The sequence below is a fragment of the Carassius gibelio genome, chromosome A24, assembly GCF_023724105.1.
Source record: "Carassius gibelio isolate Cgi1373 ecotype wild population from Czech Republic chromosome A24, carGib1.2-hapl.c, whole genome shotgun sequence".
Classification (NCBI taxonomy): domain Eukaryota; kingdom Metazoa; phylum Chordata; class Actinopteri; order Cypriniformes; family Cyprinidae; genus Carassius; species Carassius gibelio.
In genome coordinates, this window is record NC_068394.1 from 19,726,332 (window position 1) to 19,741,483 (window position 15,152).

At 34.4% G+C, this 15,152-nt stretch overlaps 1 pseudogene; it reads right to left on the reverse strand.

Moving 5' to 3' along the window:
- Positions 1-1,131: 1,131 nt before the first annotated feature.
- LOC127946121 (actin-related protein 3B-like) lies at positions 1,132-11,271 on the reverse strand (annotated as a pseudogene).
- Between the last annotated feature and the right edge of the window lie 3,881 nt (positions 11,272-15,152).

A 15,152-nucleotide genomic window follows, 5' to 3' on the forward strand; every position in this document is an offset into this window, starting at 1 on the left:
TAATTTATTTATTTTTATTTGTTTTATTTATTTATTTATTTTTCGGGGGGGGGGGGGGGGTGAACTATTTTCTTCAATAGACCACCTGGCCAAACTGTAGATTTACCAGAGCATCCAAATGAGTTGCAAAGGATGGAAGACGAGATTGAAATATCGATAAAAGATTGAAAGAGACAAAGAGAAAAATAAAGGGTACTTTCAGAGAGAGCAGATTTCTTCTTGGCAAACATGGCTGTTAAGATATCACACTACAATAGTGCTTCTTACTGCTCTGTGTTGAAATAACATAAATTCACAGTAAATTGTGTGCATACGAAGCATAAAATAAAGTACAATTTCTTTTGGACAAAAATAATTTTAATATATATTCCCTCTTATATCAGCTATATACCTAACATCCAGTAAGAATAATTCATAGTCGAGTTAACTGACTGTCACCAAATCCATTTTTATGGATTAATGTAAATATAAGCTAATTTTGAAATAATCCATCATATAATATAGAAAAGTCTTATCTACATTCTACTTTTTATTTAGTGAAGGCTGATACAAAACAAGCTCAGGCACCTAAATGCATACAGATCACAGAAAGAACCTTTACAGCAAGAGTGTTAAAAAATGCTCCTTTTTTTTTTTTTTTTTGCTTAACATCCACCAGTCACTGCATGTTTGATTGTATGAAAAAAAGCAGCTTGGACATTCTGCTTAATTTTTGGATTAATTGGTCTGAAATAAAATGATGACAGAATCTTCCATTTTAGTTGAACTATTCCTTTAAATTATGATCAGAAAAAACAAAAAACTGCAATGTGTTGCAAAGTAAACTTGATGGCTTCACCTGACCAGCCTGCAGTTGATGTGCAATTCTTGAATTCCTCTTTTATGCTGCATTTGGAATATTGAACATTCAGTGCTTGCTATTAAAGCACAAGCCTCAAGTCTCCAATCCACTTAATACCCTTGTGCCTGGCTTTGACATTTTCAATGATAAACAAAAAGCTTTGTTCTTTCTATTCTAAGCTTGTCAAAGCCTGAATTATTCCTTTTCAAAGAGGAGTGGCAATCAAAGACAGTGAGGTGAGAAATTGATTGGATTGATATCTAGGCTTATGGCGGGGTGCAAGACCAGCACTAGGACATGATGCCAAAGACTGGGTTGTGGCAACAGATTCTGGGTCCATATTCCTCATAGTCCTTCTTAGAATAGCAGACTTGGAAGAACTCAGGCTATAATAAATGAAAATGTACAAATATATTAAAAATGAATAAATAAACTTTGACATAATTAAATATATTAACTTTACAGCAGAAGCCAGCATTGATCCACCAAACCTCACGGCATATGTAGCTGCATGTGATGAGAAATCACCTGCACCTCCATGGGCTTGGGATGAAAGGGGAATCAGGTGTACAAAAAAGAAGAAAATCAAAAAAGACAGTAAACCTACCAAAGTGTATAGCTGCTTTTTGAATGTTATGTCAACTCCTAAATAATTCCAATATAATTTAGCTAATCAAATAGTGTGATACATAGAACAACAAAGCGAGAAAGGACTCTTTGAGCCAATTAGCCAGCACCACCATTGACAAAACACCTTTATATAAAACAATATAGTGATCCAATCCGTTCTTATAATAATGACATAAAACACAAAAACACTTATGCAAGTGAATCGTGCCCACAGCTAAAATGTAGCTGCTAAACTTTGTTCACTTAAACAATAATGGTTGGTACATTAGCTGAGTGCTACCGTGACTAACTGATGAAATGATAGTTTGTAAACCAGAATATGTCTACTGTAATGTTTGAAAAACGACAGACAAAAGACCATCTGTGTCTTAACCTTTAATCAGAACGCAGAACAGCTGTATCACAGGAGCAGCAGCCTGACTAACTTGCTAGTTTCTCCCGCATTAACACTATAACTGCAGGTAGGTACAGCAAAATAAACAGCAATATCACAATGATTATAAAGTCTGTGTCCTACACTACATTCTTCATTATTAAACAAAGTAATTAAAACAACGTCAGTCTACAATAATCAACACATTCTTAGGAAATAGTAGGTTCACAGCAAATTATCACAACTAACGTTACTTCAGCAAGACTGTGCTTTAACTGGAAACCTAAAGCTGCACTAAGAATACATCACATATTGGCACAAAAATGTTTTTTTTTTTTTTAAGCACTCAATTGAAAACGTAATCTTACTTAAAAGGTTGTGGTTCGGAGAGCTCGCTAGTCCAAATTAAGAAGATTAGACGCCAACGAAGATAAAAACCAAGGTTAGAGAAGCAGTTCTTAATAAAATTACATGCACACACACAAAACAAAAGTTTGAATTGTATTTAAACACAGTGAACTTCTTTGAACACAGTGTCTTCTCAACATCATGTAAAGACTAACTAGCGCAAGTGTTTGTGGGCAGGTCAGACTCTATTTGTATTTCGCGGGCAGGTGGGGATTATGCAAATGTGTTACCTAGTGATGTATGGAAAACAGGCAAAATATTCTAAAATATGACGACTCGTTAAGGCGATTCAGAACAACCTTTCTCTTTTGAGAGACAATATCTTTATCATGTACTTTTTTGAATTTTGCAGATTGTTTTCATTTAAGGATAGCAACATTATAAACTGCAAAAGAGAAGAGATATTTTTCAAAAACCCATATGATCTGCTCTTTAATACTTATAGACATTTTGTTTTAAGTCATTTATTGAATAGAAAGACTAAAGCCAGATTTAGTTTTTAATAAAATGGTGCATTTAGTTTATTAATGCACAAAAATGTGTGTGCATACAAGACTGTTGTCTCTAGTATGTGTGAGAGCTAGTGGACAGGTTGTGTTTTGAGATCAAATAAAAAAGGTTATGAATAGGATTATATGGAGGGAAGTTGGTACTGTGCAGTTTTAGTTTTTATTAATAACCTTTGATCATGGTTTCTACGGGTCTTGAAAATGTCTTACAATGCCCTGATTCACCCTTCCACAAATTAAGGTCTTAAAAAGCTTAAATTCAAGTCATGGCATCAAATGTTGCATGAATATCTAAAAATGTATTTAAATATATGACTCTGTATTTTATCTAAACATTTAATCTAAACATCCTTAAATCAAGATATATTTACTTAACCCGTTAAATGTCACCCCGTCCCGTATACGATTGTAATATAGTATAGCCTACGTTGACTATACTATATTACAATCAAATTTAATCTAATCTTGACAAACTATATATCGTTGGAAAGGTCTAAGACTCCCAAATATATATTATACCAATATTTTTTGTTAACAATTATGTAGGAAAAGTAATAGATGAATTTATGACAAGAGTGCACCCTCAAAAATCTACATTACAAAAGGAGCTTTGACCTTTGTTTAAAAAAAAGACTTCCTCGTTGCCTTTTTCTCGATCACATTTTAGAAATCATCAGAAGTTATATATCACTTGAAAACATAAAATCTCAAAATTCATCCTTCAAAACCCATTTTAAAATCAGACATTGCATTACCATGTAAATGGCACATCAAAATCATGTTACAAAATGTTTTCAGTCATGAATTATAAAAAATTAGGTTTGTATCATGCACATTCAAGTCTATCTTCAAAAACGTGAGTGACAGTTAACAGGTTAATATGTAAAACAAAAATAAACAAATTGTTTTCCCTTTGAATTAAGTCTATTTTGCTGAGCCCATTGACAAGGCAAGGCAATTTATTTCTAGAGCACAATTAAAAACAACAAGTTGACCAATGTGCTGTACAGATTCTAAAAACATAAATAAGCAGACAAAAATAAAATAAAATAAAATAAAAACATTTAACAAATAACAACATTTCACTGAATAACATTTTGCGGAAAAGCCTGGGAGAAAAAAATTAGTTTTTAAAAGGGACTTAAATGACACCAAAGCAGAGGCAGTTCTCATGTGTAAAGGCAAACTGTTCCAAAGCCTTGTGGCCAAGGCTGTTTAATTTTTTTTTTTTAAACAAACAGCAATGTTTTAAAATAAATGTTTTAACAATTTTAAAAAAATTATTTAACGGACCAGCAGCCAATGTAAAAAGATGATAAAATGGGAGCGATATTGTCCCATTTCCGAGAATGTGTTATTGCAGCGGCATTTTTGGGGTGGATTGACTAATCCCTAGATACAGGGAATTACAGTAGTCCAGACGGGAAAACACAAAAGCATGCATCACTCAAAATCAAAAAGTCAAAATCACAAAAGGATAAAAATGGCTTAATCTTTGCCAGTGTTTTTTTGTAGAAAAAAAGGCAGATCGAACAACACCATTGATCTGCTTGCCAAATTTCAAGGCATCACCAAAAGTTACACCTCAATTTTTTACCATGGATTTACCATAGATAGATAAATGCCCTAAATCAATATTAGTAGACCCAGATGCATTGGAAGGTGAAAGTTTTACTTTCATTTAGGTGCAGACAATTCACAGCCAACTATGTTTTCAAGTCCTTTAAGCATGCAAGGAGAGGTTCTAAAAAGTTGCTTTCCTTCTGTACAGGTACATAAATCTGTGTATCATCAGGTTAGCAGTGAAACAATAAAAATAGATCCAATTGGCAGCATATACAATGAAAACAAAGTGGGTCCCAAAATGGATCCTTGTGGGATCCCACATGTAAGAGAGGCCGATGATGATGATGAAAATTTTACCCAGGGTAACTGAAAAGCTCCTATTGGTTAGATACGCAGGACTTAAACCAGTTTAAAATAGTACCACGATGAGTTCTTATTCAAAAGACTGCAGTTGAATAAGGACAGCACCTTTGATAGAAAAGGCAGTTTTGAATTTGTGTAATCTGTAGGATCCAATTTAGTATTTTTAAATTAATGGTTGGCACATTGGCAGAAATTTGTTCTTGTTTTAATGTGTCCTTAGACATTTACATTTGAGAACATATTGACATACTGTGTTCCCTTCCATTTTTATTTACCCTTAATTTTCTTTCCTTGGTCTAAAAAGCTCTTTAAAAAGTCTTACTGTACATTAACCTTAAAAAAATACTGCATAAATTCTGCTTGTTTTAATTATGCTTTTCAGACTGATTTTATTTGCACATTTTCCACATCTGATTTTAATAAACAACTTTTGTGACCTTGTTCCATCCGAGTAGGATTCTTCTTTTAACCACCCGGTTGCTTATTACAATTACAGTGGACTATTGTTTATAGTTTCAGAGTTGCATGTAAACTAAACTAGTATTTCTTATTTGTCCAATGAGTTTGTAATAGTGCATTAAGATGTAAGCTGTTAATATACATGCAATGGTGCCTTAGATTTTGGGAAGAATGATTAAGAACCTTTTGAAACAGCCTTTGTATCGACAGAATCTATGACGGCTTAAAATGCTGCCTATGTAGGCGGTTCACTAGGTTTCAAAACAGCACAAGAATCCAAAACGCATTGATAAATGTGAAAAAAATTCTGAGATAGTAATGAGATCAGACTTTCATTCTGCCACCGCTGAGCTCCTCACTCAGCCTGAGTATGGATGTCCACAACACGCTTCAGGTCTCACTGCAGCCTGTGGCCAAAGTCCAGAAACATAGTGGAGCCACCTGACAGTACTATGTTCTAATGCACACACAAACAATTCTGAAATGTATGCCTTTTCACTATGTTCACCCAAAAGAGCCATCAATGAAATGAAAATAAACATCCTTTTGGTAAAATGCAATACTGGGGACATAAGTAATCATTTAAATTTTGTCCACTTATTAAATAAATATTACAGTCCGCTGAATGTTTTAATAAAAAAATAAAAAAAGCAGAATATTGCATTTTTCACCTACACTTCTGCAGTAAACCACTGTTAAATTTTCAGTTAAGGCCAGCAGAGTTGAATGCTATAAATAAATGACCAAGGACTGTCCGAGGTCAGCTTATAACAGGATATCTGCAGGAGAAGTGTGTTTCGTTCAGGGCTGAGGGATCAATCCTTACCTATCGAAAATGAGGAGATTTATCCTGCTACTTGGATAGGAAATGCTGGTTTTATCCAGGAAATAAAAGGCTGGCGTTTTCCATCTTTACTGATGATGAGTTTAAAGAGTGGATATATTCCCTCTATTCTTTGGTGATATCAAGACACACATATTTCATAGTCCATTTTTTTTATTAATTTCTCTACCTGAAGACCCTCCTGCTGAGGATAAACAAATAATGGTCAAATAAACATTGCAAAGGTGGAAGAGAAGTGCTGCTGAAGTGGCATTTAGGTTTCTTTACTATTTAATGCTGCTCAAAGGTGGAATAAATACACCGACACTGCAATTTCAACTGCATAATTTTATACTAGCAGTTGAGGTGGGTCAGATTTAGTGTGGCTTTCATTAAGTGAAATTTGAGTAGGCACAAAGCAACCTTTACTCAGCAGTACCTTAATACATTTTGTTAAAATTTAATATGGTCCTTTGCATGACCATCTATGTTTAAAGATGTGTAAAACAATCTTTCTAGGGCCACAGCACAACGTGAATGTTTTTTTTTCTTCTTCTTGAGTATAATGAAAGCTTGACATTATGCAGTTTTTACGGTTCACAAATTTCAGCTGTTGATATCTGCACTCAATTCTATGTTAAGTACAAACCTATTTCCTATGCTTCTGAAAGACAACCAAGCCAATTACAGTATATAAAAGTTACTTGTCGTTGCACCAACACAATCTTTCTCCTCCATTCACCTCTTCACTTTTCTCTTTTCTCCATCTAATTCAAAAATGGGGTAAGAACAAAGTTTAATGTTTTATTTCTATGTCCGTCCAAGACATTACTGTAAATACAACTGAAAACCTCCCCCTTGCAAATGCTGGGAGAAATATTGGTGTTAAGGTTTGAATGCATTATAGGAGTTGTTATTGTGTGTGTATGCGCATAATAGGTATTGTAGTTCTCTATTGTAGAAATCATTCTTCAGCCCACTCTGTAATTTATGTTTTAAAAACTTACACAACAAAATAATGCTGACAAATGAAATTAAATCCGAACTTTTCAAGTGTAATACTGTAGTACTTGTTGTTTGTAGCAGAGAAAATAACAGAACTGGCTTGCAGGTTGAACCACCATGAATTTTTTAGTTGTCAAGACAATCAATGTGCAAGTTTTTGTAGTGTAGCCTAAATGTCACTGCATGAAATCCATGTCAGTGAGATAAACACTTGTTTGCAGCTAAAAAAAAAATAGCACTTCCTGAAATATGTCGGCATGACAAGCACAACGCTTTCATTCTGGAGAAGTCAGCTGGCAGTAATGCAAACATTTAAACTTTTAAAAAGTAACAACGCAAGTAAAAAAAGTAACTTTTTACATTAAGTAACTCAATATTGTAATGCATTAGTTTTTGAAGTAGCATTCTCTAACACAGATACCTAATGTCAGTTCTAGATATACAACCCTAGATTAATATAATATAAATCTGCGTATCATCAGGTTGGCAGTGAAACGATATACCATGTTTACTAAAAATAGATCCAATTGGCAGCATATACAATGAAAATAAAATGGGTCCCAAAATGGATCCTTGTGGGATCCCACATGTAAGAGAGGCCGATGATGATAAAAATTTTACCCAGGGCAACTGAAAAGCTCCTATTGGTTAGATAGAACTTGAACCAATTTAAAACAGTACCACAAATCCCTTTCATCTGTTCAAGTCGAGCAATAAGAATTTCATGGTCTTAGTAGCATTCTCTAACACAGATACCTAATTTCAGTTCTAGATACAACCCTAGATTAACCAATCACTGTTCAGAGGCCTTCGTTGATTAGTTTCCATATGCTGCCAAGACTTTTACACCTCAAGAAATCTTGGTAGAAAAGAAAAAGTAGCATCAAAGCACTTTCCATTTAATTTCCACAGTGAAGTTATCTAAATAGGAATCATTTCAGTGCACTGTGATGCAGATGTGCACTAATTATCAGTATGCATAATTGAATTTGTCAAGATACTATTTATTCAGTCAGGCTGTGAGTTGTGAGACACAGAAATTGATATTGAGGTTATTTCAGAGTTGTTCTTCCAATTTGAAGGGATCAGTTAAAGCTCTCTATTCTAGACCCTGTAAAGTAATTGTTAACTCAGTGGAGAAACACTGACCCCTGCAGGATAAATAAAAGAACTGAGCCCACAACGAATACCATAGGGAAAGATGTACATGAAAAGACGTCTCACCTTTTAATAAAACATAGCAATCACTTTTTAGTCTCTGTAGGTTTATGCTACAAAACACATATGCATTAGCTAGATCAACCTGAAACACTTTTAAGCATGATTTTAGCTAAAGAACCCATTGCAGTCCAAATTTATTAGTGAATTTGATGTTTAGGAAACAACACTTTGACAAAACAGTTTCGAGACTTTATTTATTTCACTATTCAAGCAGACAAAGGCTGCATTTGTATGACTAGAAAACAGCTGCTTAGGGAGAGATAACAAGATGAAGTCAACTTGCTCCAATAAAGACTTAGAGAGAGAAATACTTTTGAGTTTGAATTTGATCAAATCGGATATCATAAATATATGTATAGCATGTTTGTTGCCGGCCTATTTTATTGTGCACAAGTAATTTCTCATTCACTGGTCAAAAATTCTGCAAAAAAAATCTTTTGTGCTCTGCACAAGAAATAAATTAAAAGATAACCTCATTTAAGCAAAGAATGTATCATGTTTCATGAACATTTCATGTTTGCAATTTGCAAGAATTATTTTTACTGTTAACTTGATATGTTGACTGTAAGTACTACATTTTCTGTATCATAAGTTCATTTAAAGCTGGACTCTCTTACTCACTTCTACGGCATTTGGAAGTCTAAAGAACATTGTCAACTGTCAACTGACTAAACGTAAACTTTGACTCCTGATTAACACTCAAGATATAATTTATGATTTAAAATTCTCCGTGGAATACTTGATTCTGATTGGTCAGTCGCGACATAAAAACTGATAACACAGGCTCATCCGGGTAACTGAAGCTGGCGCTATACTCTTGCTAGGAACTGTTTTTTCTTGGTGGAATTTTGCATTTGTTTAGTTTGTAAAATATTAAAACTCGATTCAAAATTGTATACAATTATTTCATTATGTCATCCTGGTATTGCTGACTCGCTCTCTCGTTTCATACAAATGCAGCTGCTGACATTTTTCTTTGATTGATTTGTATGCTGTAATGGATTATAAAATAACTTACAAAAAGAATTTTCGCCGAAATCTTTTATTGTCATAATTATTTTGACGACACCCTTTCCCTTGCTGCTTGCTTCCAACTGTTGTCTTCACAGAACCTTTGCGTTCAAATATTTCAACTCAAATCAATATTTTGTCTCTAATTATTTACTTATGTGGCAAGTAGCCATGTAAAAAGCAGGAGAATGTACATCCAGCTGTTTGATAGCACTGAATAACACCCTTCAACCTACAACCGGCTGGATATACATTAGCCCTTACTTAAAGCTGTGTTAATATATGAAGATTATCATGATGAACAAAATGTGTAAGGATCATAAACTTTTGTTGGTTGTAGAGATTACTGGGTTTTAGTTAAGGGAAAAAGGGCTCCCTAGGCCTACAAAAATATTTAATCATGATAATAATGTCATTGTACCTTGTAAAGTGGTCTTCTGACATCGATAGGGCAGTTCTGAATGACTTCATCCACTACATCTGAGATGGGCTGCATGAAGTCTGGGTTGGCAAACTACAGAGTGAAAAGACCTTTTACTACAGAGTTTCCAAAGGTCATTCTGGGTATACATGTTGAATAATTCAGAGATTGTGGTCTTTTTACCTCGGGGTGAAAAAATATCTCGGTTCCCAGAAAACGCTCATATCCAACATCTATTTAAAATTCTTTCTTGCTGATAGCATTGATTCCCTTGTATTTGTTATCCACTCGCCAGGGTCCATGTCATATTTGGTGAATTCCTTCACTATGTCTGGACATGTGTAGCAATACCTTTCCTGAAAAAATTAATAAATGAAAAATACACAGAATAAGGCAGATAAGGAGTACGAAAGCTGAATTAGACATAGATATGAAGCATCCAGCAAGCATGACACTCTCAAATTTCCTTTTAAATCTAAAATCTCATAGAACAACCTAGAGTATATAGAAAAAAAAGAAGAAACAGATGGCTTAGTAAGGGATAATGCAGTCTTTGGGCTATTATAAAAGAATCCATATAGGATTATTAGAACCAATACACTGACTGTACATTATACCAGTTATTACACAGCAAACACATAATAAACACTGACATCAAATATTAATTTGAGTTGATGTCATCTTACAAGTATAGATTAGCAGAATAAAATTAAACTTATAACTGTGTAATATGTTTACTTTATATCATTATGATGATGATGACATGATCACTCAATGTCACAATTCACCAATCAGAATAAAGTATTCCAGGGAAAGGAATATCATCTCTGCTGATACTCACTTTAACAGCTTTTGCAGTCTCCAGTGACTGCTCTCTCTCTCTCTCTCTCTCTCTCTCTCTCTCTCTCTGCTACAGGGATGTGCTTCATACAGCTGCCAATCACATAACCTTCTAACAAGGAAATAAAAAAGAAATGGACATCAACCATCTAAACTGTTGAGGAAAGCTCTAGGAACATTCATTTATAGATCTCACTTAATCTAATTCAACAACATTAGTGTGTTTTTGACTCATAAGTCTATTTTTTAGGGCACTTTATGAGAATGTTGTTTACCACTGGTATGGCATGAGTAACCCCATCAGCATCAAACATGATTTCTTTCAGTGTTCGTTCTTCAACCTGTCTTGAAGTCCATGATGCGGCCAAAGCCCAAACAGCTTGAAAAATTGCCACACAGATAAATAAGTTACTTTTTCCAACATATATCATGCAGGATACAGGAATGTGTCTGGTGTGAATGATTCCTAAATTTACCTTGGAAGAAATATAAAAATAAATAAAATGAAAAAAATGTACAATCTGATAAATTATGAACCTCATGTGCTAAAAAAAATCTGTATACTTTGACCCACATATTATAATATATATATATATATATATATATATATATATATATATATATATATATATATATATATATATATATATATATATAAATGTGTTTGTTTTTATTATTTTACTTATTTAGATACTCAAGTATCTTATCACTATATGGGTAACACTATTTATTTGCATTTGGAGTAAACAGACTTTCCTGTTTTTTGTCTGCTCTCAAGGGTTTCTTACACTTATTTTCCATGTTGCAACAGACTAGAAATTGGAATCCTTGAAACTAACAACCAAAAACATAACTTACTTTTTGATGCAAAACTCAAATAGATTAAGAAACAGCAAATTCTCCCTGGTTGATTCAGAAGACGAGTCTTCAATTTCAAGTCAATTTCATAGGTACTCACGTATTTCATATTTTAGTCTTTGACAAGCTACAGTAAACGTTTTCAGTATTTTCGTTTCCAATTTGACTTCATAACAATCGATGTATCCAAAATTTTACAGACTTTCCAAAAACATCTATATGTCAAAACTTTGCATGTACTGTACATTCGTCACCCTAAATTAAAAAAGTTTCAAAACTTTCAAAAATAATTTCTGTCTGAAGAGAAACTGTTGCACTGCAACATCAGAATAAACAGACACAAAAGGTCTGCAGAATAAAGGAAATGTAAAATGTCAGGTGCACGTAATGGGTGTTTTGTCATGGCCAAATGGAGCAGCGAGACAAAGGCACACATACAGAAAACGCACTGGAAACACCATTTGGGACATGAAAACACTTGCACTCTGGTGTAGACAAAGCAGCATAATCTATCATGCAAACAATAAACATTTCAATGGTAGCTTCAAATATGTATGGGCTTCCTCAGTTTCTCAGTGGAAGGAATAGGTTTCACAAATCACTTTAAATTACCGTGCCAAACACTCCATAATCTCATCTTTAAGGTCTTAGAATGGACAGTCGACATACCATCAAGAAGTTGTGGTTCTCTGGTTCAGCTCTGAGATATTTAAATATGACCTGCTGCATGAACTTTTCCATAAGCTCCCAATACTCAACTATACCATGTCTGATGGGCCACTGATGTATACAGAAAGAAATACCATTATTACATGAACTCTTCATCACTATGTTCTTAGTTAATGTTGTATGCTGTGCCCGACCAAACACACTTTTCCATAGATAATATAAAAAAGAAAAAGAACTTGAAACATGAAACATGATCATATGCAACAGTTATGAAATACTATGCCTTTAGGTAGTAAAATGCATATGTTGGTAAGTGTGACACATATACTCTTCATGTTCACACACTTGAAGTGTTATTTTTCCAGTGTTCTTGTGGACTTTTGATCTTTGTTCTCCAAAAACAAACTTCCTTCATGGCTTCATTTTTTTTTTTTTTTTTTTTTTTACAGGTTCTCTTTCACAATCTCCATTGAGTTTACATCATCTATTCTTCTTTCCGATGTAAAAAAGATGGTCAGTCCCTGATGATGAAAGGCAACCCAACAGTATGATGCCATCACCCCTTGCGAAAAAGAAGTGTGCTTAATACTGAATGTGCACCTGAAGTGTACTTCAAATCTCTCCAGTATATTATTAAAAATAATAATCAAATAGAAGGCACTTTCATGACTATGTTTCTTAACACACTTATGCACACTTTTAAAGTTTTACATTAAAGTGAATTTGGAATCATGTTCGATTAACATACACATGGAAAGTTCTTGATTACAATTTTAACTGTAGTCTATTCAATATTGATTTGGATTGATTAGTTATTTTCCTGTTTATTACTGTGAAGCTGATTTTAAACAATCTGTATTATACTGTATATAGCACTATATAAATAAAGCTGACATTTTCACAAGGGACCGTCAAACTCTGTTATTGGGAAGGTTTTTTTTTTTTTTTGAAAGTGTCAAATTCTCATCAAACAATGATTTTAAAAAGCTCTATCACTAAATCTCTCCTCACACTGCAAGCTGAGCAATGGTTTCTTTCGTGCTTATCTTCCATACAGCTCAATATCATGTCAAGCCCTTTATATGGTTGACCGGTGCCCCTTCACTCTGTTCACAGTTACTGAACCCTCTAACCCCTTCAAAGTGATCCTTCAAGTCTCCTTGTTCAAGCTGGGTTTAAAAAGACAGCCTTTTCTAGGCAGCATCTGAGTAGTTCCTTATAATTGAACCACTGCTGCCCCATGACATTTCCAAACACTTACATTTCATGGAAACATTGGACAAGCACTTCTTGTACTGATGTACATAATTGACACGAAAGTCCCCTTTTCTACTTGCTTAGAAATTTCTAATTTATATACTCAAAAACTGTACATAATCTGTACACGTAAACGCTGTTTTGAGAACTGTTCATTCTCAAAGCACATTCATATGAAATACGCTCGACACATATTTGAATATTTATCAGTTTCCTTTTACAAAAGCAACAATCAATAAGTGTTGTGAAAGTATGTGTGTTGATAACATGCTCAGAGCCTATATCGAGGTTACAGCAGTGTAAATTGAGAGTTATAACAGCTTTAAACGGTGCTTCCCTAAACCAGAGTTTAATTAATCTTGTGATCTAAATATTATGTCCTGTATTTTCTGATCTGCCCTGCTGTGCATTAACAACTAAAACTGGCAGGCAGCTCACAGATGATAAACTGGGGCTCCGTGATTCCTGCATAACCAATCTTGGTGTACCTGATGAAGAAGCACAGTATATCATCATCATGAATGAGATGAATGAACCAGAATGACTGTGCTACTGTCTATTTGTTTATAATTTTTCAATCAGTATTTCCACTGAGTACAAGGTCTGTCCATTCATCAAATCACGGATGTGGTAGTTTATTATATAGCTATGGCGCACCTGATTAATGTCTCAACATGGTAGCCAAATAACCAAATCCAACATAGTTCAGATGAAAACTTAAATCATACCAAAAACAGTAACAAAAATATTACTATACACTCAGAACTTAGAGCCTCTTTAGATCTCATATGCAGATTCTAGATGTTTACATTGTCAAGATACTAATTCTGCCTTAGTTTTTACTAGTGTTACAGGACTGAATTCATCAGACAGCTCAGGACAGATATAATAATATGCATATATTCCATTTATTTACAACCCACATCCCAATTCATGTAGCCATTTTTGTGAATTTATGCACTTGGCCCTTATCATAACAGATTACAGCCCTTTCGAAACATTTTAATAAAGTCCAGGAATATAAGCCTATAGAAATTTGGTGTGTTTTCTGCCTCATCACATGCTTTCACTGCAATAATATTACGACATACCTGTTATCTTTCACAGATAATAATAAAAGGCTTAATAATGACGGCCTACTTACTGAGGCAATGCTTATAGTCAAGTTATAGTCTGCAACAGAACATTTGGCTTAAAGAGCTATAAACTTGACAGCAAAGCTTTAATACCAAGTCTGTCCAGCAGAAATTAAACTGGAGGAGTATGAACGTTGTCGTTGTTTGACAGTGAACAAACTCACATTGTGTATTGCAAGCGTTTCGATGGTTTTCGTCTCAAATGGCCTCCCAAAAATCACGCGTGGAGGGGGCCGCACTCACACACACGGATACAAACACCCAACACACATCCGCGTGTCACAAGAGTAACGACGTCATCTACACTCAAACCGTGTCGTTCGTCACGTCACGTGTAACCTTTCTTTTGCTATGAATTTAATTAGCCCTTGATTATGGCTTGCACCGTAATTCTGCGAGTCAAAAAGAAGGCAAAAAAGAAAGAAACATGCTGAATCCCCTCTCCGTCTCATCATTTTCCACTACAGTAAAGGTAAGCGCGAGAAGGCGAGTTTATTAATATTCATAAGCCAAGTCTTAGTTCGTAAAAGAAGGTAGCCGAAAGACGTCACGCTTTAGTTAATAATTATGAGCCAAGCCTTCTCTGCTGCGTTCGCTGGACGTAATTTATATTCATGACTTAAATAATTGCCATTGTAGGCTCCGTAATTTCATGAGCTGGCAAAATGTCTGTAAACTCATTGCTCATAACTTATCATTGTTTACTTTCTTCACCTCTTAGCCTACTTATTTACGATTCAGCTTTAATAGAGGTAGTACCTA